The following is a 26709-nucleotide window of genomic DNA, read 5'->3' on the forward strand; positions in this document are numbered from 1 at the left end:
TTGTATCACCATGCTGCCTCTTCACTAGGGTTCTCAAGGTCTTTCGCAAATTCAAAAATATTTTACAGGCCTGACATTGTGCTTTGGGATGCCATTTAAAACCACCACCAAATATTTACCTCATGTAACACTTGTAATAGTAAAATATTTAAGGTCCACTATGGTTGTATAATTATTTCACAGTTTTACGGTCAAAGTCCTATGGTGACATACGATTCATCAGGTGGCAGTTCACTTTGAGATCAACTGCCTGTCTCATTGCTTGGACGAAAGACAGCAAAGGAGGGAGATGGAAGAGAACCCAGATTTACCAAGGGTGCTCTAAAATTTAAATTCTTGAGCCCAACTGTCCCAAGATATGTTGCTGGAATGACACATCCAACCATTTAAGGACATTCTATATTTTGAAAAGTCTGATTCTTGTTTAGAGTGACTGCCAATGATGATGTTGGCACTCTTGAATTTAAAATTGAAGCTGTGTCTCTGAGTCTATTTAGGAAGAAGGCCTCACCAATTCCCAGGGACAAATTGCACTTGTATTCTGTGAATATCAGTTTAATAAGATTAGAAACTTCATGCTAAAAAAACACATGGAGTCACATTTTTGAAATGTCTAAACATGTTAGAAAATGACCACATTGCATAATAGTTGGAGTCATAGTGAGAACGTTGTGTTCAGAAGCCATTAAGAAGGCTGAGAGAATGTTAGGTTTTATAGCAGAATGTTTAGACTTCACGTTCAGAAAGCTTACACGCACACATCATGGCTGTCATACGTTCCCGGTGCTCTTTTGACGTGTCCTCTGAGTACATCAGAAATTAATGCAACGTGTGCGTGAGTTGCAGTACCAGCAAATGTTTGAGTGACATCAGCATCATTGTTAACTATCAACATCTCCATAGTGACAAACATGCCTGTCAGAACAGCTGGCATCAAATCGTCAGCTCTTTTAAAGTAGATGTGGAAACGTGCAAGATGAAATGGAAGCAAATTTGAGACAGATATGTCCATGCAAAATGGAAAATCTATATTACTAACCGAAGGTTGTAATCCGGATATGGACGCTGGGTGCTGGGCACATCGAGGCGCACGCGCACTGCCGCACAATATGGACGAGCCCGCCACAGAGCAAAAAAATAGCGCAGGGTGCATCGAGGCGCACGCGCACTGCCGCACTGTAACGAGCCCGCCACAGAGCAAAACAATAAACACGAGCCCGCCACAGAGCATAGAAATTGCGCAGGGTGCATCAAAGTGCACGCGCATTGACACACTGCAACGAGCCCGCCACAGAGCAAAAAAATAAACGAGAGGATTCGAAGGTTGTATTACAGTACAGAAACCCCAGAGGTCCACACTACACAGCATATATGAATCACATTACAGTATTACAGTACGGAATCCCCAAAGGTCCACACTACACAGCATATTGGAATCACATTACAGTAGTACATTATTAACAGTCCAGCCACAGAAAACACAGAAACGCCACCAGATGGAAAGAAACAATACACGAGTGTAAACCGGATATGGACGCAGGGCACATCGAGGCGCACGCGCACTGCCGCACTGCAACGAGCCCGCCCATAGCTAACGACACAGCCACAGAAACGAGAAGGTTGTACACCGGATGTCACGCGCACTGCCGCACTGCAACGAGCCCGCCACCTGTAGACTAGACTTGCTCTAATCCACTGTGCCAGTAAACTTGATCACATAGCGGTCATTCAGTTTGGCGCCCGCCCCAGAGTCCAGAGTCAAACGCAGCAGTGTCCCGCCCAAACAACACAACGTGTGAGCTACACTTGCTCTAATCCACTGTGACAGTAATATAGATCACATGACGGTCACAGACTCAAACCCAGCGGCTTCCCAGACTCAGTGGCTGGCACACGAACACCACAACCTGTAAACTGAACTTGCTGTGCTCCACTCTGCCAGCAGTCGGTGTCAGCAAATGCAACTGAATCACGTCTCTACAAAATGAGACCGCTTTACTACAGATATGCTTATGTAGTTAAATGACATTTCCCCAGACGCACCCACCCTCCATCATATGTCATCCATCCAGATATCGGACGGAACAGAAACTGATTGCCATTCTTGGATTTCTGATTCACTGGCGAATCGCGGGCTTACTGGTATCCAAGAAAAGAAGTGAAATCTGCATGCTTTGATGTTTGTTGAATGGTTTGATGCAGTGAAGCAAATCATCAAACTTAAATGTTGACATACTAAAGTATTTATGGTGCTTTTTGTCATCCATTTCTTGCATAGGTAATACAAGCATCGCATATTCCCCATCTTAATGATGTGATACATTTAAACATCTCACATACCACCTTCTATGTCGCTGTTGCCATCTTTTTTTTGTACCTTCCCAAACAGCATCATGCAGTGCCACCTGGTGGAATCCTCTAGATTTACATAAAGTACATGCGCAAGTATAGTCAGTACACAGTACAAGCGTACGCATCACGGAGGCTAAACTATATCCCAGCCTTAAAAGTTAAAAGATGGTATGCTTAAACTTTATAACTCACTGGTGAGGCCACATCTGGAGTGGATGTGTGCAGTTTTGGTCTCCAGGCTACAATAATGACATAGCAGCAATAGGAAAAGTCTAGAGAAGAGCAACTAGGCTGATTACAGGACTGCCAGGTATGAGTTACCAGTTCAAGCAAACAAAGATTGAAGTATTTAAAGTTATGAAAGGAACTGGTACAGTGGGTCAAGACAATTATGATAAAATGAGTTCATCAAGAACACAGGGACACAGCTGAAAACTTGTTAAGGGTAAATGGCACACAAATATTAATAGTTTTTTCTGCACAAAGAGAACCACAGACACCTAAGTTACCAAGTAGTGTGGTAGACAGAAGGAATTTAGGGACTTTCAAAACTAGACTTGTTGTATTGGAAGAATTAAGTCGATAGGACTGGAGTGTGTTGTTGAGCAGAATGGCCTGTTCTCAACATAATTTTTCTAATGATCTAGTTGACTGCTTTGAAAGTTGGAGCATTTAAGATTTGCTTATTTACCTCATTAAATACGGGCAGCACGCTGGCGCAGTGGTAGTGCTGCTGCCTTGCAGTAAGGAAACCTGGGTTTGCTTCCAGAGTCCTCCATGCCTCCATGCCATTCTTTGGTTTCCTCTCACAGTCCAAAGACATGAAGGTTAGGTGCATTGGCAATCCTAAATTGTCCCTAGTGTGTGCTTGGTGTGTGTGTTTGCGCAACCTGCGGTGGGCTGGCGCCCTGCCCGGGGATTTGTTCCTGCCTTGCTCCCTGTGTTGTCTGGGATTGGCTCCAGCAGACCCCCATGACCCTGTGTTAGGATATAGCAGGTTGGAAAATGACTGACTGACTGACCTCATTAAATATCACATTTTTGTTTATTACATTTTGTCATATCCAAAAATAATACTGAGAAAAAAATGGAATCACGTGAATCAGTATAATACAATAAACAGATTTCTGCACAGCATTTTGCAATGCGATGGAATTAAAAACCAAACACAAACAGACTTGTGGTGGCTGAAAAAGCTTTCATATACAGCAGATTTCATCTGTTATGGATTTTTTTCTTCAAGCAGATGTACTATTGATAGTTTGTTGGTTCTTGAGAATCTAAGGCTAATTGCAGTTCATATTTCTTAAATTTAAAAGATAGTATCTGATGGAGAATTAAAATCTCTGTCAAGAATTTCAAAGTAAAATTGTTGGCTGCTATGATGAGGAGCAGGGCATTGCAACACATTATGGAGAAACTACAGAGTAAGAGAAATACTGAATCATTATAATCTGTATATGTAAAGCACCAATGAGGTTGTTTTTAGAGTAAAGTAAATATTGAGCACTTATTTGTTCACTTGAAACTTACAGAGCAATGGTTACATAATTCCTTTCCTCAGATAAGTGACATTTTGCCTTTTTTGTTTTTACTTTTACAGTTAACTTACCTCAAGCAGCAGGAGAAGAGAGTGAGTGTAGCAGAGGTTCAATCAAGCCACTGACAAGCCTCCACCGGCGCTGGACTAATTTGTACCAAACCTTTGTTGCCATCAGGAGCGACTATTAGATCACCTAAAAGGTACAATATACAAAATCCAATATACTGTATGAACAGGGGGGCTGAACACACCCCAAGGAGATGGGGTCGCGCCTCCGAAACTCCCTCTTAAACGGTGATTCAATGGGAAACAAATATAGTTTTTTACCTCCTCTTTGCTGGATCAGTTGCTGGCTTGCTGCTGCTTCTGCTGCTGCTGCTGCTGCTGCTGTTGTTGTTATTGTTGTTGTGCCACGTGATCTACATCTCACGCGGCACTTTGAACATTTAAAATCCTGTACAGCAGCTGTCCTTTTGTCTCACTGCCTTGTCTCTCTTCTCCCCCAGACATCTTCTGTTCCTGTTGGGAGTCCCGCTCCCGAGGCACTCCTCTATGAAGAGAAAGATTTTATATTCTTTTAATTGAGAGAGAGAGCTGTGCCTTCCAGGTACACACGGAACTCGAACCACTCCTGAAAAAGATTTATGTTTGTTTGAACTGTTTGAATAAAGTTTCTGTCTCTAGAATCTCCTGTGTGTATCTGTGCAACTCTGTGACCCAAGCGTGACAACTGTAAAAGACTGAGTGACTTTTCTCAAGGCAAATTTGATAAACTAATCCGTAATTGAAGTCACTGAAATGGAGTCAGGACCGTAGCTATTTCAGTGTTTATTTTAGCATTTGTTGCACTGAGTATCCTCTTTAATAAAATCCCTGTGTGCGTCCAGGTGTCTGTGTGTGTGTGTGTCTTCTGTTGAAGTGCGCATGCGCGGGGCACGGTGTGATGCGCGATATTACTGTCAGAGAAAGTTACAGCCGTTTTACGAAAATACAAACCAGTAGTACTGCGAGAGGAAATTAAAGGTACACAATACAGTGACGCATATTACAGCCACATACAAGCCAGTATTACTGTCAGAGGAGATTAAAGGCATATTACCAACGCGCACGCCTGTATTACCGCCAGAGAAAATTAAAGGTATATTACGGACGTACAAGCCAGCGGACGTACAAGACAGTATTACTGTCACAGAAAATTAAAGACACACAATACACGGCAGCAGCCCATGAAGAACGGTCAGCTCAGGAAGTAAACATCAACAAAAGAAAGGTTGAAAGAAAGAAAAATACGACCAACAAAAAGAATGAGGTCAAAGTCCCTTGCCATTTAATATAGACTGTTCCCATTAATGTTTATGCACTACTGTTCTAGCGCCCGTTATTGCAACGGGCTAAATGACTAGTATATATATATTCTCTGTCTTTTGTTTTTTTAATCTCAGGTGTGTGATTCCTTGTATGTGTGCATACTTTGCCAATAAATCTGATTCTGAAAAGCTGATTCAGAAAAAAGGCCAGGATAGGCCGGGATGTCCACTGGTCTGCCCAAACTAGCCTCACTCAAACCCAGCCAGCTCCCACAATCCAACAATGCTACCTGAAGCTACAACCTAACCAGGGCCAGAAATGGGAAAACTAATCTTTGAAAGTTCAAAATGCCTTTAACACTTCTGAAATATCTTTAATATCTCCCAAGGGAAATGAAAGCTGTAAAAACCTTTGGCCTGATGGCACAAACCTTTAGTAAATTACAGTTTTTTTTTTTTTACAAAAAAACAGAAAAATATTCAAAAAAGCATAAAGGGAGTTGTCTAAAAAGGCAATCCACAGCAAACAAGTCCCAATACACAATCCACAACCAGAATCCAACAAGTTAGACAATGTACACGTGGTGTAGCATTCGGGTGCATTGAGCGACTTAGTTAACTGGTATGAACATTGGAGCATTTCACATTTTTTATTTACTTCATCCAAGAGTCAGTTGTTACATTTTGGTTTATTAAGTAGTTTGTAAAAAGGACTCATCTTCAAAAGTAATATAGAATGGAATTACATGTATTAGTAGATTACATTAAACATGTTTTTAACAGCACTTTGCAATGGAGTTAAACATGGAGCACAAATAGGCTTGTGGTGGCTCAGTAGCTTTCACACACGGCAGACCACAATTCAAGTGATGTGAAAATGGCATTGATCAATGTGTGTTAGTAGGGGAGGGTCTGTGACTAATTGTTTTTTAATTTTCTTAACATAACATTTCTGAAAGTATACCCAACAGAATAGCATCCAATAACTATCAATTGAAAAATATCTATTGATATACAAAATGACCAATACTAGCATAAAATCAGTTTCAATAATACCCATTGAAATGATGAAAGAAACTAAAATAAGTTCCCAATCAAGCTATTAAAACACAGTAATTCGTTAAAATTGTATAAATAAGTAAAGACTTGGAAATGAACTGATTTAGTGTATAATGGGAATAAGAATGGCACACGATGAGCAAGAAAATCAGGGACTTGCCGCAATTGTTTGACTCTTTTTTGTAGTTGATTTATCAAAAGTAGAAGGAGAAGAGCGCTGCTGGGTGAGTCGTTGGCACACACCCTCTGCCCAGCATTTGACTCAGTTGCATCAGGCATCAGATAAGTAAGAGAGGAAATATACAAAATATACAAGTTCAAGCAACTTCTCTCAAGGTAAAATTGAACCAGTAAAATAATTCCAAATTGAAGTCACACTGAACATTTTTTTATTTGAATGGGAATGGGACATTTTGAAATTTTAAAGCAGTACAATCTCTGCAAGATATCTGAATAAAGTATCTGAATAAAAATTGAACTGTGTCAACGGATTTCTTTGTAAAATTCGTGTACCACATGTCAACAAAATTGATCCACCTGGGGCAGAATTTTTGGTGTGGAAAGATAGACAGACAGATAGGTAGATGTCACTTTGTGCATTATATGTAAGCTCACCTAAAAACCTGAGTAGAATTTATAAAAAATGGAATCCAAAAAAAAAACCAGACCAAATAACATCTTCACAACAACAACAGACCACTCATGAGCTTCCTCTGTTCTGACCTAAATAGGCAGAGGGAGAGCTCAGGAGTGGTGAGGTCAGGGTGGCCCCGCCTCCTGCGGCTCCTCCCACAAAATGCAAGGGACATCTTAATAACCTCAGGCCATAAAAAAAAGTTTGTTTTAAGATGTGTGTAGCAGTACAAAAGTTCAAGTCAATGAAGATTTTCATTTAATACCTAGAATTTTGTATTTCTATCAATTAAAAGATTCTAACAGTTCGATACCTTTTGTCTAACAATGTAATAGTCCTGGAACAGTATATATAGACCTCAGTAAATAAATAGTCTTGAGTGCTGACTGCCTAATCAGTGTAAAATTTATAGCATTCCATCCAAGAACTAAAATTGCAATTTGTATTTGTATTAAATATTTGCAGTCCATGATACTATTTTATATATTATTTTACTCATAGTTTATTATTATGAGTGTGAATTGTTTCCATCACCATACGGATAGCAATTAAGAGACAGAGAGAGGTGTGTGTGCACAGCCTGTAGCTACAATGAGGGTCTGGACAAGTGGGATTGGTGGAGCTCATAAAGAAAATGCAAAATAAAGCTCACTGTGGACAAACGCTTTTGTTTCAGAAAGTGGGACTTACAACTACAAGTACCAACTTGAACATGTAAGTCAATGAGTCTGCTTTGTTACATTAGGCTGACATTTGAGTTACCAATGGGGATGATTTTCCAGACACTGCAGTGTGGATTTTCGTTTTATTAAAGTTCATTTCATTTCATTTCAAGGTCAGTTAACCTGTAAGAAGAAGTTGATGCCAGAAAATCCAAACATAGAGCTTTGTTTAGAGTAAGGTTGCTTAGGTTCTCATTAGGGCCTTGTTCCAGACTTCACTATTTTCATTAATCCCTTTATGTCCTATTTGTTTACTATTTTATATTCATTTATTTATCTGATGCCTTTATCCAAAGTAACATACAATATTTATGATATGTTTGGTTACATTTCTTTTGGTTTTCCAATTGGAGCACAGGCTGGTCAAGTGACTTGCTCAGGTCACACAGTGTCAGTAGCAGGATTTGAACGCACAGCCTCAGGGTTTGAAGTCCAAAGCCTTAACCACTTCACCACACTGCCTGCTATTTTCAGCTTTGAATTGTTTTACACATTTTGACCTTTACTTTTTTATTTCAATTAAGAATTCATAATGATAGCCAGCATTTCCTCCAACACTGAAGCACCAGAAGGAATAGTCCTGTCTCCATTTGTCTTCACTCTGTACATCTGAGACTATAAATACAACACCAGGTCATGTCACTTTAAGAAATTCTGCACTTAGGAGGTGTATTGATAAAGGGGATGAGGCAGAGTATAGGAGTCAGGTGGAGAAGTTTCTTTCTTGGCACAAAGACAAATTGTCTGCAACTTAACATCAACAAAACCAAGGAACTGGTTATTGACTTTCACCACACCAAAGAGTCTCTGTGTCTGGTTACTATTCAGGGAGTGGATGTAGAGGTCTTGCACTCCTACAAGTACACTGGCTCCCAGTAATCCTAAACAGGGTGGATTAAGTGTACCCTTCAACCCATGAAGATTAAATGTACAGTATATACCTTTGACTTTTGTTCAGTTCTTGTTACTTGATTGCACTCTATGCACATGCTTAACCTCTTCCTCACTAGCTGTTAGTAGATGGCCACAGTACACCATGTGCATGATGTTATTGCTAACAGTGCCTTTGTTAAATAACAAAATTCTTTTGTGAAATAAAGCAATAATTATTGTAACATGATGCAATAATTCTGAAATAATGCAGTAATGTTTTTTTTTTTATTTCGATTGGTGGGAATAAGCTTCCGTAGGTAACAGAAGTGGCCATTTTTTTCTGCAGCAATGGTTGCAAATGCAGAGGCAGCCATCGGACAGGATTGCCTTCTCTAGCATACTTTATTACTCAAACAGGACAGTTACAGAGACTTCAAAGACATATATGTGAAATGTCCAAGGAAGCCCACCTCAACTTAATTTACATGGTTGATATGGATGCCAGCTAGGATTTGAGCTGAGTTATCATCACTAGTCGTTCCTGCTCTTTATTTCTCACATATTGTCTCTGTTTTCAAGCTGTTTCCCCATATATTTTTATATTTCTGCATTACTATGAATCAATCTTGAAGTGCAGTTATTCATATTCATATTAACACCAGTGCTGCTGCTGCCTCAGGGATCCAGCATCAAGGGTTGCCATTTTATGTTCTAATGGTGTCCATGTGGAGTTTGCATGTACTCACTATGTGTGAGTTGGCTTACCTCTGGGTCACAGGATTTCTCCTAAGACACGCAGAATAGTTTGGTGATTAAAAAGGAACATAGTTTAAATGTAACTGTATGTGTGATGGGCAGTCTCCAGGGATGCTGCCTCCTTTGTGCCAGTGGTGCCAGGATAGGCTCTTACAACCCATCTTTGGATTAAATAGTTGTGAGAATCGATTCTAAATTGTCCCTACTGTGTGTTTGGTGTGTGGGTGTGTGTGTGTGTGCGTGCCCTGCAGTGGGCTGGCACCCTGCCCGGGGTTTGTTTCCTGCCTTGCGCCCTGTGTTGGCTGGGATTGGCTCCAGCAGACCCCCATGACCCTGTAGTTAGGATATAGCAGGTTGGATAATGACTGGATGGATGGATGGATAGTTGTGAGAATGCTGTTATGTTATAACAGTGACAGAGTGGCACTGTGGGTAGTAGGGCAGATAGTAGGGCATGTAGTGCGGCTTTGGACCTCAAATCCTGAGGTGGTGGGTTCAAATCCTGTGACTAACACTGTGTGACCATTAGCAAGTAACCAATTGTATCATAAATGTTGTAAGCCACCTTGGATAAAGTCATGGGGCCAAATAAGTAAATGTGAATGTAGTATGGCTGACTCACAGGTCTAATATCCTGGTTCAAATCCAATACCCTTTTTCTCCAAAATCCCAAATACTTGCAGATTAAGTTAACTGGTGGCTCTAAAATGGCCTGGTGAGTTGGTTAAGTGTGCCCTGTGATGGCTTCGTTTCTGTTTATTTTCAGTTCCTGTCTTGTTCCTGATGCTGCTGGATAGGCTCAGACCCAGAACTGGATCATGCAGGTTTGAGAATGTCATGTTATTATTAATATTGTTATCTCATGCTTTCATTTCCTTACTCTTATCGCCCTGTTTGTCTGTCTCTATTGAGCTGCTGACAGCTCTGAGAGTGCTCCCTGCTCCCCTCAGTGATCTTTTTGTGTATATGTTCGTGAGTGTGTGTGTTTTTTTTACTGAATTTCCTGACATTTCCATTTCAGCGTCTTTCTGTTTTTCTTGTGTTCCTTTATCGATGGAAATGAACACTGTCTCTCCTACCTATCTTAGAGTTTTATTGATCTGACAAAACAAACAGGCGGCCTACTTAACATTCTCAGCATCTGATATTTTTCCTTGTTAAGCCATCTTCTTCTCAGCTGAGTTTCATTTTCCCGCTCGAGTGTTTCTCTGAGCGATGACCTTGGAAAGAAGGCGGAGCCTATGGTCACATCTAATTTTAAACCTCTGTCACCCGGTGAGCTTGGAGTAACATGGAGGTTAAAAGAAATCCGTGAACTAACATTAAGACTTCACATGCTGGCCACATCATTTGGGGCCAGGCCATCACATGTGATGAAGACCATGGAGAGGCTGCTGCTTCACCACCTTAGGCCACAGGTTCAACACGCCCTTGACCCTCTGCAGTTTGCATATCAGGAGAAGGTGGGAGCGGAGGATGCCATCATTTATATGCTACACCGATCCCTCTCTCACTTGGACAGAGGCAGTGGTGCTGTAAGAATTATGTTTCTAGACTTCTCTAGCGCCTTCAACACAATCCAACCTCTGCTCCTTAGGGACAAGCTGACAAAGATGGGATTAGATTCATACCTAGTGGCATGGATCGTGGACTATCTTAAAGACAGACCTCAGTATGTGCGTCTTGGGAACTGCACGTCTGACATTGTGGTCAGCAACACAGGAGCGCCACAAGGGACTGAACTTTCTCCAGTCCTGTTCAGCCTATATACATCGGACTTCCAATACAACTCAGAGTCCTGCCACGTGCAAAAGTTTGCTGATGACACTGCTATCGTGGGCTGTATCAGGAATGGGCTGGAGGAGGAGTATAGGGACCTAATCGATGACTTTGTTAAATGGTGCGACTCAAACCACCTACACCTGAACACCAGCAAAACCAAGGAGCTGGTGGTGGATTTTAGGAGGCCCAGACCCCTCATAGACCCAGTGATCATCAAAGGTGACTGTGTGCAGATGGTGCAGACCTATAAATATCTGGGAGTGCAGCTGGATGATAAATTAGACTGGACTGCCAATACTGATGCGCTGTGCAAGGAAGGACAGAGCCAGTTATACTTCCATAGAAGGCTGGCTTCCTTCAACATCTGCAATAAGATGCTGCAGATGTTCTATCAAACAGTTGTGGCGAGCGCCCTCTTCTACGCAGTGGTGTGCTTGGGGAGGCAGCATTAAGAGGAAAGACGCCTCACACCTGGACAAACTGGTGAGGAAGGCAGGCTGTATTGTTGGCATGGAGCTGGACAGTTTAACATCTGTGGCAGAGCGAAGGGCGCTCAGCAGGCTCCTATCAATTATGGAGAATCCACTGCATCCACTAAATAGTATCATCTCCAGACAGAAGAGCAGCTTCAGCGACAGACTGCTGTCACTGTCCTGCTCCACTGACAGATTGAGGAGATCGTTCCTCCCCCCAAACTATACGACTCTTTAATTCCACCCGGGGGGGTAAACGTTAATATTTAACATTATACGTAGTTATTGTCTGTTTTTTCACCTGCATTATTATCATTATTTAATTTAATATTATTTATTGTATCAGTATGCTGCTGCTGAAGAATGTGAATTTCCTATTGGGATTAATAAAGTATCTATCTATCTATCTATCTATCTATCTATCTATCTATCTATCTATCTATCTATCTATCTATCTATCTATCTATCTATCTATCTATCTATCTATCTATCTATCTATCATGTGTCAGGATTAACTCTTGATTTGTTGGGTGCTGAAGTGCACACCGTGCACTTGTTGATGTAACTTCCAGACTGGACAGTGAATGGGGTGATGGAACAGCTGACCAGATTATCTACACTAGCATGTATTTCATATACTGCAATGCTTATGGTGGAAGTATAAGGGTGATTAAAAAGATCACAGAGTTCCAAGTATCCAATAAGTGTAAGTCACTGGAAAAAATGTTTCAATTCTAAAGCAGTTTTTTCCTTAATGGGTGCTTATGTTTGTGGAATGATGAAACTTTCCTGCTTCCTAAGCTGGTCAGCCTGAGTAAAGACCTTTAGACTTTACTTACTGTTTGTTGCATTGACTAATTAATTAAGATTTTTGTGTTGTATTCTTCTCCTTTCACCTTCAACAGAGCTTGACATACCTAATGGGATGTATTTCTTCTTGTGTGTCCAGTTTTATTGAGGTGGGTGGTCTATTGCTGTGTTACAGAAACATTTTCTTCCTGGTCTCCAGCCCATTCTGATTAAACCTTCACCACACTATGTGACTTTTAATTTGCATAACATGTAGTGGGAACTGCAGTCGTGTAGTTTGGCATTCCCAGCAAGTCAGCCATACCAGTCTAGGACTCTTAAATCATAGGGTGGGCACCTGTGTGTACAAGAGCTGACAATCAATAGGCTCTCAGTCAGAAGTATAATGCAGTTTTCAAAAAGAAATTTTAACTTGTCCACCCAGGGACAGTCAATATAAATGTAGGAATTGAGTGAATTATAAGTTGGTTGATTAATTATCAGTTTTGTCCTCGGCAATACCAGTAATTTAAATAATTTGGTAATGTTCCTACTTTACTTACCTTACCCTTCTCTGTTTCAGGAGAGGTCTCCTGCCTGTAGACTTGTATGAAGATAACTGAAGCGCAGCAGAATAAGGAGCAGAATGATACAATTTATTAATAAACACAAGGATTATAGAAATATGCTAAATGTGTATATATATATATTGTCACAGGATCCCGGCCAAGTTGCCTCTTTCTTGGAAGGACCGGGGGAGCAAGTCTGGACAGAGCATTACCTCCCCCGGAACACTAGATTGCAGCCCCCCTGGGTGGCAGTGGTGCCTCGAACACCCGCAGGCGTTCATGGGAGATGGAGTTGGATACAGCCCTGTTGAGGTGCCACCAGGGGGCGCTTCAGCTGCTCCAAAGCCCATATGGGTGATCCATTCACCACACCTGGAAGTGCTGCCAGAAGAAGATTATGAAGCGCCTGGAGCACTTCCAGGTAACATATAACAGGAGCCAACAGACAGAACTCGGTGAGCCAGAGTTGGGAGGAGGGAGACAAAGCTTACCGAGGAGGAGTGGAGGAGAAAAGAAAAGAAAAGAAACAAAAAGAAGGAAAGTATTGTGCAGCGTTTTGTGCTTTGGAATGTGTTGCTGTTCTTGTGAGAGATGGGGAAGACATTTCCCACAAGGGAAAAAAAGCATTAAAATCAAGTGTGCCTCCTGCATCTGTCTGTGTTGGGTTGGGTGGCTGGCATGCCCAGAGAGCTGTCACAATGTATATATTGTGAGCAGGGGGGCTGATTGCACCCCTAAAGGATACGGACGCTCCTCTACAAAACGCTGAAAGACTACCTTCACATTGCTCCCTTACTTGCTGGGCTTACTTGTGGCTGCTCTGTTGCGCGATATGCTTCCTGCGCAGGACATTGCATACTTAAAAGCCCGAACAGCACCTATTGGTTTTGGCTTGATTGATTTTCTCTCTCTCTCTCTCTCTGACATTCTCTGCCCCTGACGCGCACTCCTTAGAAGAGGAAGATATGTTTGCATTCTTTCAATTGTGAGACAGAACTGTCATCTCTGTCTTGTCATGGAGCACAGTTTAAACTTTTGAAAAAGAGACACATGTTCATTTGCAGTGTTTGAATAAAGTTCCTGTCTCTACAACCTCCTGTGTTTCTGTGCAAATCTGTGACCCAAGCGTGACAATATATATAAAGTCATATACAGTATAAGTGCTGTGCTGCAGCTTCCTCAGCTTGCCTTCTGCTGTCCTTTGCCACTTTATAGGGAAATGGTATTACTCATTTTGGCCCAAGAGTTTAGATGCTGAAGTTCCCTTCTTGAATTAATGGCTTCTCAGCCTAGTCAGACTACTGGCACACCGCTTTGGTTTGACAGGCCGGGCCTCAGCTTCTGGTCCACAAAGACAAGAAAATTTCACTTTTTCAGCTCTTATTGGAGAGGGCAGATCACATCTTGTTAGTTTCTGAGAGAAGATTTTAGAAAGTAATTTATGGGGATGTACACAGAGTATCCACCTACAGAGATTTGGCCATTCCCCAGTCTGCGCACCTCAGAGAGTGCCGCCACTGAAATACGGAGTTTACGCAGCTCCTCCAACAGCAGAGGAAGATGATCATCTTGTCGGAGAGACAAAATGTTCCATACCTACCTGTATGGGCGGCCCTAAGTTGGGACCCGAGTGCTGCCTTACAGCATCCAACACCTCAGCACCACACCAGTTCCGATCCCCAAAAGACCTGACCCCATTAGCTCTCCAACGGTTTCGACTCGTATGGGGATGGGGCTCCCGAGGGCTTTCTTCCATCCCCTTCATGATGCGAGCAGCCTTCCAATGGGTGGCTGCAGCTGAACTATTCCTGAAGAGAGCAAAAAGGAGTCCTTTCTGTCATCTCGGAGCTGTGTGAAGTTTTTTTTACGGTGGTTGGAGTGCCAATCCTGCCACCAGCCCCCATGATTTCCCTGTAAGTTGGAGGACCACTTGCCGGATGCAGTTTAACGTCATACCCAGGACCTTTTATTGGTCTGGTTGCTATGATGGCTGTCATACTCGGGGAGTAGCTGTTGCTGTAGTGGATTGGCTTCTTCCGATGGTGTCTGATGTCACTCCTTTCAACGAGCGTATTATGAGACTCAGATTACGGCACTCCCTGGGTGCCTTGGCTGTTGTCTCAGTGAGTGACATCTCAGCGAGGGAGACATTTTATTTTCAGCTTCGCTCCGTGGTTGATGGAACGGTCCTTAAGGATTACACTGCAGTTGTAACCCGCTGGGCTGGCTACTTTGAGCAGTTGTTCAAAGCTGATCCTCCGGCTAGGACGTTGGATATCTCTGGGTCCACGGTTCTTCAGGCTGATCCTCCAATTAGCTGTGAACCACCCAATCTCACTGAGATTGCACAGGTGGTGAACCACTTGAAGTGGGGAAAGGCTGCAGGGATCTGTGGTATCCGGGGTGAACTTCTCCAGGCTGGTGGTAAGGCTGTCCTCCTGGCATTGCAAGCAATCTTTGCTTCCATTTGGGAGACTGGCATCATCCCAACTGACTGGAAAACGGGACGTGTTGTCCCTATCTGGAAAGGGAAGGGCGATTGCCTGGATTGCAGTAACTATAGGGGGATAACACTGCTCTCGGTGCCGGGTAATGTCCTTGCTACGGTTGTCCTCAGTAGGATCCGTGATCACTTGCTCACCTACCAGCAACCGGAACAGTCTGGTTTTCCGCTTAAGAAATCTGCCATCGACTGCATCCTGGTACTTAGGGTTCTCAGAGAGAGCAAACGCGAATATCGGCAAAGTTTCTTTGCAGCCTTTGTCAATTTTTCGTAAAGCATTTGACTCAGTTGATCGAGCTGCCCTGTGGGACATCCTGAGAGTTCGCGGGGATCCCCTCAAGGTTGCTAGATATCATGGCTGGCCTTTACACTGGTACTGTGAGTGCTGTGCAGAGTGGAGGCAAGAACCCTCTGTGTTTTTCCCAGTTGATTCTGGGGTTCAGCAGGGGAGTGTTCTTGCTCCTACTCTGTTCAATTCGTGTATGGACTGGGTGTTGGGCAAGGTCGTGGGGTCCAGGGCCTGTGGGGCATCTGTTGGTGAAGAATGGTTCATGGATCTAGACTTTGCTGATGATTGCTGTGATCTTCACAGAGTCAATGGAGGCTCTGAAAAATCCTTGGGTACCATTGGTTTGACTTTGTGTCGAATGAGTGGTTGCTCATGGAGTCCCGAATGAGGCACATTACCTGCATTGTGAGAGAGCATGAGTTACAGTACTATGGCCATGTAGCACGTTTCCCCGAGGGTGATTCCAGCTCACAAGATCCTCATTGTTGGGGGACCCGAGTGGCTGGACCGGGTCGCCCACGTAACACCTGGCTGCGGCAGATAGAGGGTAATTTCGGAGTATAGGACTGGACCACGTGTCTGCCTGGAGGGTTGCCAACCGGGATCCTGAGTTGTTTCGTCGTGTAGTGGGTGCGGCAATGCACTGTATCAGTGCATGCTCCCCAACTTGACTTGACTTGCACAGAGTGACCCTGGGAAGAATACCAGACTTCTCTCAGAATCCCTCCAGGTTTTCATTGAACGTGTCCAGTGAAAATTTCTGAACTTCCTTTAACTTGCCAGTTAGCTAGTTTATAAAGGAAGGCTGAACCTTCTCCTGATTGGATTAAAGTCACTTTCAGTTACATCATTACTGTCTTCTAACAGGCAAATTATTCTGTCCATTCCAGTTCTAATTCTTTGAATAATACGTCTTTGTTCTTACTTGAGTCCATTTTGTGCCTTCTGGTTCAAAAGGTCTGCAGAGGGGCCTCTGGAAAGATATCAGGTCACCTTTGTTATCACATGAAGTCCAGGCAGGTCCGGCTACAAGCTGGAATTCAGTCACTAAGTTTGGAACGCAAGTGGCGGTTTTGTGCAGCTGGATTCCTGTATTCTTGTAAAATCTGCTTCCTTAACTGCTCAATGTGCCACTAAAGCCTAGCAGAATGAACAATGCCCGCTTTGTCTGACAGCCAGAAGGAAAGAAGGAGAACAGATGTTTTGTCCATGCAATGAGAAGAATGGTTTGTCTGTCTGGTATCCTGTTTTTGTCATATAACAACAGAATGGAAAAAGGGAAAAGAAAGGGCCGAGATTGTGGCCTCACTTACCATACCTGGAAAGCATTTGTGCGGTCAACTGGCAAAGCTTTGAAAATCTGAAAAGTTGCAAGGCAATCATGTAACCCAGTGTTCCCTGCAATCCCCAGTCATGTAATCTGACATCCTCAAGGTGATGATAACCAGCAACTGAGGTGATTTTGTTTGACATGCTCTCTGACTAGAAAGAGTGTAGAGTGCCACCATGATGACAGATATGCTGTGCATGGTCGCTATCAAATCTGAAGTTTGTTACTGTTAATAAAGTAGTCAAAATACATCCCACTGTTGTTCAGCTGAAACACAATCACCATTGCTTCATTCTAGTTCGGAAAGACAGTTGCATTCAAGCCTATGTCTTTCTTGTTCTTTTATCAATAACCAATTACTCGGCTGCCATCTGCAGTCCCTAAGTCCCATGAAGCCTCTGATTTTTGTTCGTTTCCTCCTAGTTTCGTTTAATGGCTGCTTTGAAGTGGCCGAACTGAAAAAGTTTATTTATTATTTCCCGACAATTAGAATCCTGCTGCACCTTCAGAGTTAATTGCATGACTTAGCATATAATTATACATTCAGGATTATAATTAGCCTTTAGCCTTTACTTACTGTTTGACGCATTGAGTAATACATAATTAAGATTTTTGTATTGTGTTTTTGCAGAAACAAAATTGTTATTTTAAACAAAGTGTTTATTGTTTACCATCCGAAAATGAGGTTCATGTATTCTGGAATAAAAATTGCACTAAACACTACTAAAGAAATATTTGCCTTCCTCAAAATATTTGTTGACGCTCCTCAATGCTAGATTGAGTTAATAAATTTGCATTGTTTTCTGTGCATTTGCATTTTTCTATCCCAGTGCACACATGTACAAGAAGACTGTTAAAAATATATAATAATTGACTCTCTTGACACTTCTATGTATTTTCAACTGTAACAATTGTATAAAAGCATGCTTCATTTTGCAACTCTATACAAAAATATATTTTTTTATAATTACTTCAAATAGACAATTACATTTAAGTGGCTAATAATATGCTTCTAAATGAATGTATATGTTTTATCCATCCATCCATCCATTATCCAACCCACTATATCCTAACACAGGGTCATGGGGGGGTCTGCTGGAGCCAATCCCAGCCAACACAGGGCGCAAGACAGGAACAAATCCCTGGGCAGGGCGCCAGCCCACCGCAGATATATATATGTTTTAACATTTTCATATTCTTATGCAGTGTAGCCACACAATTTTAGCCACTTATATTAGACTATTAGAAGAATGTGCTCTAAAGTGTCTCAGTAAGTATGAACTGGTACATTTAAATATTTAATGCATTCATAAAATAATATTAGAAATGTTTTCTTACCACAAGTTTAACATTTTCCAAAAGACAGGCATACTGTTGTTCTTAGGGTTAACACCTCAAACCCCTAGCATCCGAGGTTGAAATCTCAACTTGACTGTAGTCGGTTTGGAGTTTTCACACTCTCCCTGTGTCTGTGTGGGACTTCACTCCACATCCTAAGGATATGCCGGTTAGGCTATGGCAGGAGAGAACCCTAGCCAGGGTGCCAGTCCATGGCAGGGCATTCACTCTCCCACTGGGACTGATTCAGAGATTCCAATTAACCTAACTGGCATGTCTTTGGGATGTGGTATGACGAGAATGTGAAAACTTCACATGGGCAAAGCGTAGGCATGAGATTAGAACTAGGCAGTGGTAGCCACTGTTATATTATATTATGACATAACCTTCTCAACTGCTTTTAATCCAATTCAGGGTTATTGTTGGATCAGAGCTTATCCCACTAGCACTGGGTGCAAGGAAGTAAACATCCCTGGGTATCAGGCCATCACAGGACCAACTCATCCATGGCCTTCAAAATATAGATACAGGATGAATTCAGAGTCACCAATCAACGTAGTCTACAAACCTACTCATGACTTATTATTATGATATACAGTAACAACACTACAGTATATACAGTGGCATGCAAAGGTTTGGGCACCCTTGCTTAAAATGTCTGTTATTGTGAATAGTTAAGTGAGCAGAAGATGAACTGATCATGAAAAAGCATAAAGTTAAAGATAACACATTTCTTTACAGCATTTTATGCAAGATTAGTGTATTGTTTTTGTTTTGTACAATTGAACAGTGAACAGTACCATGCAAAAGTTTGGGTACCCCACGATATTTGAGGTCTCAGGTAACTTTTCCCAAGGTCTCACACCTTAATTAGCTCACTGGGGCTATGGCTTGTTCACAGTCATCGTTAGGAACCTTCAGGTAATGGAAATTGCAAAGCTGTATACTGTATTTCTCTGACTCCTCAAACCTTCTCCCAACAATCAGCAGCCATGGGCTTCTCCAAACAGCTGCCTAGCACTCTGAAAAATAAAATAATTGATGCTCACAAAGCAGGAGAAGGCTACAAAAAGATAGCCAAGCGTTTTCATTTAGCTGTTTCCTCAGTTCATAATGTTAAGAAATGGAAGTTAACAGGAACGGTGGAGGTGAAGTTGAGGTGTGAAAGACCAAGAAAACTTTCAGAAAGAACTTCTCATTGGATTGCTAGAAAGGTAAATAAAAATCCCCATTTGACTACAAAAGACCTTCAGGAAGATTTAGCAGACCCTGGAGTTGTGATGTAGTGAAACCTGAATAAATATGACCTTCATGGTAGAGTCAGCAGAAGAAAATCTTTCCTATGTCCTAGCCACACAATTCAGCTCCTGAAGTTTGCAAAAGAATATCTAAACAAGCCTGATACATTTTGGAAACAAGTCCTGTGGACTAATGCAGTCAAAAATAGAACTTTTTGGCCAAAATGTGCAAATGTATGTTTGGAGAAAAAAGGGTGCCGAATTCCAGGTAAAGAACACCTCTCCAACTATTAAGCATGGGGGTAGATTGATCAGACTTTGGGCTTGTATTGCAGCCAGTGGCACAGGGAACATTTCACTGGTAGAGGGAAGAATGGATTCAAATAAATATCAGCAAATTCTGGAAGCAAACATCACATCATCTGTAAAAGAGTTGACGTTAAAAGAGGATGGGACCTACAGCAAAATAATCACTTGAAACACACCTCGAAATTTACAATGGAATAACTCAAGAGGTGCAAGCTGATGGTTTTGCCATGTCTCTCACAGTCCTTCGACCTAAAAATCATTGAAAATCTATGGAGAGATCTCAAAAGAGCAGTGCATGCAAGACAACCTAAGAATCATACAGAATTAGAAGCCTTTTGCAAAGATGAATAGGCGAAAATACCCCAAGTAAGAACTGAAAGACCCTTAGCTGACTATAAAAAGCGTTTACAAGCTGTGATATTTTCCAAAGGGGGTCTTACTAAGTGCTGGCCATGTTGGGTGCCCAAACATTTGCTTCAGGCCCTTTTCATTTTTTTGGTATTTTGTACCTGTGAATGATGAAAATAAAAATGCAGTCTTGCTTAAAATATTAAAGAAATGTGTCATCTTTAACTTTATGCCTTTTGGTGATCAGTTCATCGTCTGCTCACTTAACTATTCTCAGTAACAGACATTTTAAGCAAGGGTGCCCAAACTTTTGCATGCCACTGTATCTATCTGTATATCTACATACTGTATCTAAATACCAAAGTAGGGGGAATGGTAGATAATATAAAATCATTTGAATTATTACTGAGGGTCTTGGACAGACTACAGCCTTTGGCAGATTTGTGATGGGTGAAATTTAATTTAAGCAAATGTAAAGTATTTAACATAGGAAATCAAAATATTAGACTTGCGCACACAAAGAGAGGTCTGAAACTTGATGGTACCCCTTATGAGAAGGACCTAGGAGTTGTAGGCCTTATGGACTCATCACTATCTAAATGCAGACAGTGTCCAGAAGCGATCAAGAAGTTATATAGTTCCCTGATGTGTAGAGTACAAGTCCAAGGAGGTTCTGCTCAAGCTTTATAATGCATTGGTGAGGCCTCATCTGGAGTACTGTGTACAGTTTTCTTCTCTGGACTATAAAGTACTGCGGTGGGTTGGCACCCTGCCCAGGATTGGTTCCTGCCTTGTGCCCTGTGTTGGCTGGGATTGGCTCCAGCAGACCCCCGTGACCCTGTGTTCGGATTCAGCGGGTTGGAAAATGGATGGATGGATGGACTATAAAGTACTGTAGATGTAGCAGTGATAGAAAAGGTCCAGAGAAGAGCGACTACACTGAATCCAGGACTTCAGGGGATGAATTATGAGGCAACATTAATGAAGTTGAACCTTTTGAGTTTAAGCATGTGGACATTAAGAGCAGACACAATTGAAATGTTCAAAATTATGAAGGGAATTAGTCCAGTGGATTGAGACTGTTACTTTAAAATGAGTTAATCCAGAACACGTGGACAAAGTTGGAAACTTGTGAAGGGTAAATTTTGCACAGGTGTAAGGAAGTTTTTCTTCACAAAGAGAACCATAGACACACAAAATGAACTACCAGATAGTGTGGCAGAAAATGGGACTTTAGGGACCTTCAAAACTTGACTTGATGTTATTTTAAAGAAATTAAGTGGATAGGAAGTTCTATTTGGTTCTATTCTATTCACCATCCAACCATTCATTTTCTAAGCCCACTTATACAGAGCGGGTCACAGGAAGCTGTAGCCTATTTCAGCAATCAGCAGGTGCAAAGCAGGAACAGTCTATATTATATTGAAATCATACAAATTTCACTTCTGTGACCCTGAAATGGATTAGTAAGGTTTGCTATTATATTATTATATTATATTATATTATATTATATTATTATTATATATATTATATTATATTATATTATATTATATTATATTATGCTCTGCAGCTGATAGCTCTATCAGAGGATTGGTTATGCCTTGTGCTTAAAGCTGCTAATCACCAAATTACACAGTGCATGGAACATTGTCCTTTCTAGTACCTGCTCAGTTTCATTTGGAAGAACCACCTTCTAAAATATAGGTCGGCTTATATATGCCAGTTTTCCTCTGGTCTATTAATTAATGTTCACTGTTACACTGTTACAGATCTTTTGCATTCATATTGAGCATTTTGAACGCTGCTGAATTACTTCAAGTCCTCATGATTACTTTGAAGGAGAGGTGCGCCCTCTTCTGGCAGTCTGTATGTAATTTGAGGGAATGAAGAGAAATCCTTTGGTGGTCCGAGATGTGTTACTTACAGTATATAAAGGATTATGGGGCATTCCAGTACTGTCAACCCATGCTTTCCTTTCCATTTAAAAAGAGAAAATATATATATATGAAAATGTATGAATAATTAACATTTATTTTCCATAGGTATAAGACAATAATAATAATAATAATTAGCATCATTATTATTATCCTTTAGCATCCTGGCCCTTCCTGAGCTTGTGTAGCCCCCCTCATTGTTAACATTTCTCTAAGCACCCGGCCTTCACACACACAGAATAAATCATTTCTGCAAACATTCAGCACTGCTGCTCCCAAAATGAGGCCACAGACATAATTTTTAATTGCAAAACTGACCTTTTTAAAGCATATTCACAAAATTAATCAATTCCTTGTACTATTTGAAATGCCATCTGAAATTGACTTTCTATCCAGTGTATAATGGGATGATGGTGGGAATAACGAAACCTTGTGAAGTTGAGTGAGATTTGGTGTTTGGCCATTATCATCATGTGTGGCACCAGGGCTTTGACTGTGTTCAGAAAGTTGGCACCGAGAAGGGTGCGTTTTCATCCCCGCTACTCTTAATTAAACCACCAGGCCAATTTAATGGTGCAGCCAGTTGAGGGGCATTATATTTAAATTTATAAAAACAATGTTAGTCGAGAGCGGCACGGTGGCGCAGTGGGTAGCGCTGCTGCCTTGCAGTTCGGAGACTCGGGTTCGCTTCCCGGGTCCTCCCTGTGTGGAGTTTGCATGTTCTCCCCATGTCTGTGTGGGTTTCCTCCGGGTACTCCAGTTCCTCCCACAGTCCAAAGACATGCAGGTTAGGTGGACTGGCAATTCTAAATTGTCCCTAGTGTGTGCTTGGTGTGTGTGTGTGCAGCCCTGCGATGGGCTGGCGCCCTGCCCGGGGTTTGTTTCCTGCCTTGCGCCCTGTGTTGGCTGGGATTGGCTCCAGCAGACCCCCGTGACACTGTAGTTATGGATATAGCTGGATGGATTGATGTTAGTCGATGAGTTAATAATATAATAAATTGTAGGTTAATTTTATAGCAATGGTCACAATTAGGGTACAGTAAATGGCATACAATTCCTAGAAAAAGCACAGACATGTGAGTGAAGAAGGCATACCCAAGGAGAAGTCTCTGCAAGGTATCTGTAATGGCCATTAACACTGGGCTTGAGCGTGGATTCCCATCAGTACTTACCACCCCAATTAAGTGACAACCTTTCAATATAAACATGTAATAAAATCATATTTAATAAAAGGATGGTACAGTACAAGGAGCTGCTGACTCAAGCTCCAGTGCTAATTTATTTGTTTTACTAATATGTTTATTTTAGGCCTGGATCAGGATGTTTCTGAAATAACGTCATGTATTATTTATAGATTCGGTTTTTATTTCCAGTATTTCACTAACTTTATAAAGTCTGCCTCCTTTAGAAGTCTCTTTTCTGCTTTGTGTTTATGTGTTTTCAAAAATAACTTCAAATTTGATCAGGTCGTGGCCAAAAACTTCTATTTTTTGTTTAATTCCGTATTTCAAAAAGACAGCACTGACAGCCATCACCCACATTTGACTTGAAACAAACCCCCAGTGAGAGAGCAGTCATTTGTAATGGTCACCATTTCAGTTTCCTCTTTTGTATTGGGCAAGAGAGGGGATTCCCAGTCAATGTTTGGAAAGTTAAAATCCCCCAAGATTACCACATCTACTTCATCACCCATATGTCTTGTTTGATTTAATAATTTATATAAATTAAATTGCAAGCTGTTTGTTTATCTGCGTGTTTGTTCACCAGACACTCAAAAAACACAGATGAAGTGATTTTCCCATCAGGCTGTAGGAGTGCACCGGGCTGATGGTGAGGACACTGCTATGGTCAGGAAATGGGCACAGTATATAGTGTTTTTCTACTCATTGAATTCTCCTTGAATTTCCCAAAGACAGTTTTTGCCTATTTTTTGTTATCTAGACCCCTTTGTGAGAGAAATACAAGTCCAAAAGAGGTATATAGTGTTGCTAACAAGCCCCCCAAAAAACCTTTAAACATTCCCAAACCACTTTTTTTACTTTCTTGTATACAAAGTATAGGGAAAGTATTGTAATTGTCCAAAAAATCGATTTCAAAATTTTGATGGATCTCAATATTATATTTTAGACCTCCCTGAGTCTGATTTACTTTCTCGTAGGGAAAGTATTGGGATCCTCCAAAAATTGATTTCAAGATTTTGATGAATCTTAACAGTTCAGACCTCTCTGAGTCCGAAAATAGAATTTTTGGAATTATGTCTGTGTGTCTGTCTCTGTGTGCGTGTGTGTGAATAAACACGATAACTTGAGTATACTTTCTCTTAGGTCAACCAAATTTTGCATACAAGTATCGGATACAAAGCGTAGACTTCTGCTAACTTTTGGGCTGTTTCTGCTAACCAGAAGTGGTACTTTTTTATTCAGGCAGCTGTGGAGTCCAATTTATTGAACTTTACTTTTATAATAATTGTTCAATATATTACTAATTTAATTTGATTTGTTGTTGATGGTACTTTAATGTATATAAAATAAAAATATAATCATTGTCTTGCGGTGTACTCCTCAAATATCCATCCTCATATCTGAGTATACGAGAAAGTCGAGGGTAGACCACTCCCGATGTTTTTGGTGAGTTTCACGGTGGTGAAACAGAGTTTAGTGTCAGTTTTTCAAAACTCTATGCAGAAGAAACTGAGCTGTTTCACCCACTACTACTTATTATTTTGTGATGTTATAGAAAATGGATGAATGGATGGATGTTATATATAATAATAATAATAATAAATTTTATTTATATAGTGCCTTTCCCATGCTCAAGGCGCTTCACAGAATCTTAGAAAAAAAAGCAGCAGGGTATATGTAACATTGGATACAAATGTTTTCCTGAATAGAACAATGAAACAGATAACATAATCAATGGAGTGAGATTTGGGCCACTGACCAAGGACAGTGGTGACCTGCTCCATGTTGGTCAAGCAGGCAGACAATAATTTCCCTACACTGAGTACTCAGCAAATCTGAAATGAACTGATGACGCTGCATTTTTTTTATCAAAGTGAAACCTTACAATTTTCAAAAATTCTGTGCTATTGTACACCTGTATGTCATTAACTGTGACAGAGATAAGCCATAAAGAAACACAACGAAACACAATTGTTTAGCCCATATAGAGTCACTTTCAGCATATAGTAGAAAGAAAATAACTGAGAATGATGTTAATAACATCTGCTTTTTCTTGATGGTAGACATTTGTTCAAGTCCATTTCATGTTGATACTCTAATAATTTTAGGCTTTGAGGCCAATAGAGTGTTATGATTTGTAGCAATTTTAAATCAGCATTTGTATTAGTGAGAATTACCAGAAACATTTACTGGGTTCATCTACTGTCGCCCTTGAAGAGTAACACACACACAGGTACACACGCATACAAGACCTGAGTGGTGCCAATTGCCAGCCACTCTACAATATTCCACATAGGACACAGCTACACATGCATACATGTAGAGATCCTAGCCAGAAAAATCTCGAGTGGTGCCAACTGCCAGTCACTCTACAATATTCTTCATAAGATTCTCTGTACAAGAGAAGAAGAAGAGAAGATAAGGTTCTCTTGATAAATCCTGTGAATGGGAAAGTCGCAGTCTAACTTACACTTGGTACCCTTTTATTATTTCAGTCATTCTAGATAAAAGATAAAGTAAAGAAAATGTAAAAGCAACTTGGTATTTATTAATCTATAATAATAACAAACAGTAGAAAATAAAATTGATAGCAAAGTTGCATATAAACAGCTTTACAAAAGCTTACTGAAAATCAGGAGTGTCAAGAGGTGAATGCTCTTTTGATTTAGCGATTGGTGTTGTTCACTGTTATGTTTTCTAACAAATCAGATGATTGCACGTCTATTGCTCTCTGACATCGCCCTTCCGTTGTTTCTTTATTCTCTAGTATCTTCATCAGAGGAGCCATATTTATGTTAAAATTCTCACATGGGGTTTCAGGACATGTGACATTGCACACATTTAACTGGCCAACCAACTTGATGAGGAATGCTTCTTTTGCAAAGATTTTGTTTAATCTTTTAAGCACCCCTGCACTCCTTCTTTTCTCAAGCTGTAAACTAATTCTGTAATCCCTAGCCCTACAGCATCCATCTATTCCCACAATATAATTTAATTAAAACAGGTTCCGTGGCATCTGTACATATTTCCCATTCCCAGGTCATAAACTAATTGGAAAAGAAACTGACTGGAACAAATTCATACATTACTGGTACAATACAAAAGGATGCTTGCAATGCCTGTAACTATAGTCCTGTAAATTCAGCTCCTCCTGGTTTGTTTGAGCAAAATAATTAAAATATAATATTATCAATCTGCTGTTGAAAAATTGAAGATTTTCCACACTGAGACACTGTTGATTGAATCAATATTCAAATATTATATAAAGGCCGACACTGGTGCTGTCTCCTGTAATACCATGGAGACTTGCAGTTATATCTATGAACCCCAAACCACCATCCATACATTCAATTATTCAATAAGCTATCCAGGTTACTAAT

The sequence above is a fragment of the Erpetoichthys calabaricus genome, chromosome 3, assembly GCF_900747795.2.
Source record: "Erpetoichthys calabaricus chromosome 3, fErpCal1.3, whole genome shotgun sequence".
Classification (NCBI taxonomy): domain Eukaryota; kingdom Metazoa; phylum Chordata; class Cladistia; order Polypteriformes; family Polypteridae; genus Erpetoichthys; species Erpetoichthys calabaricus.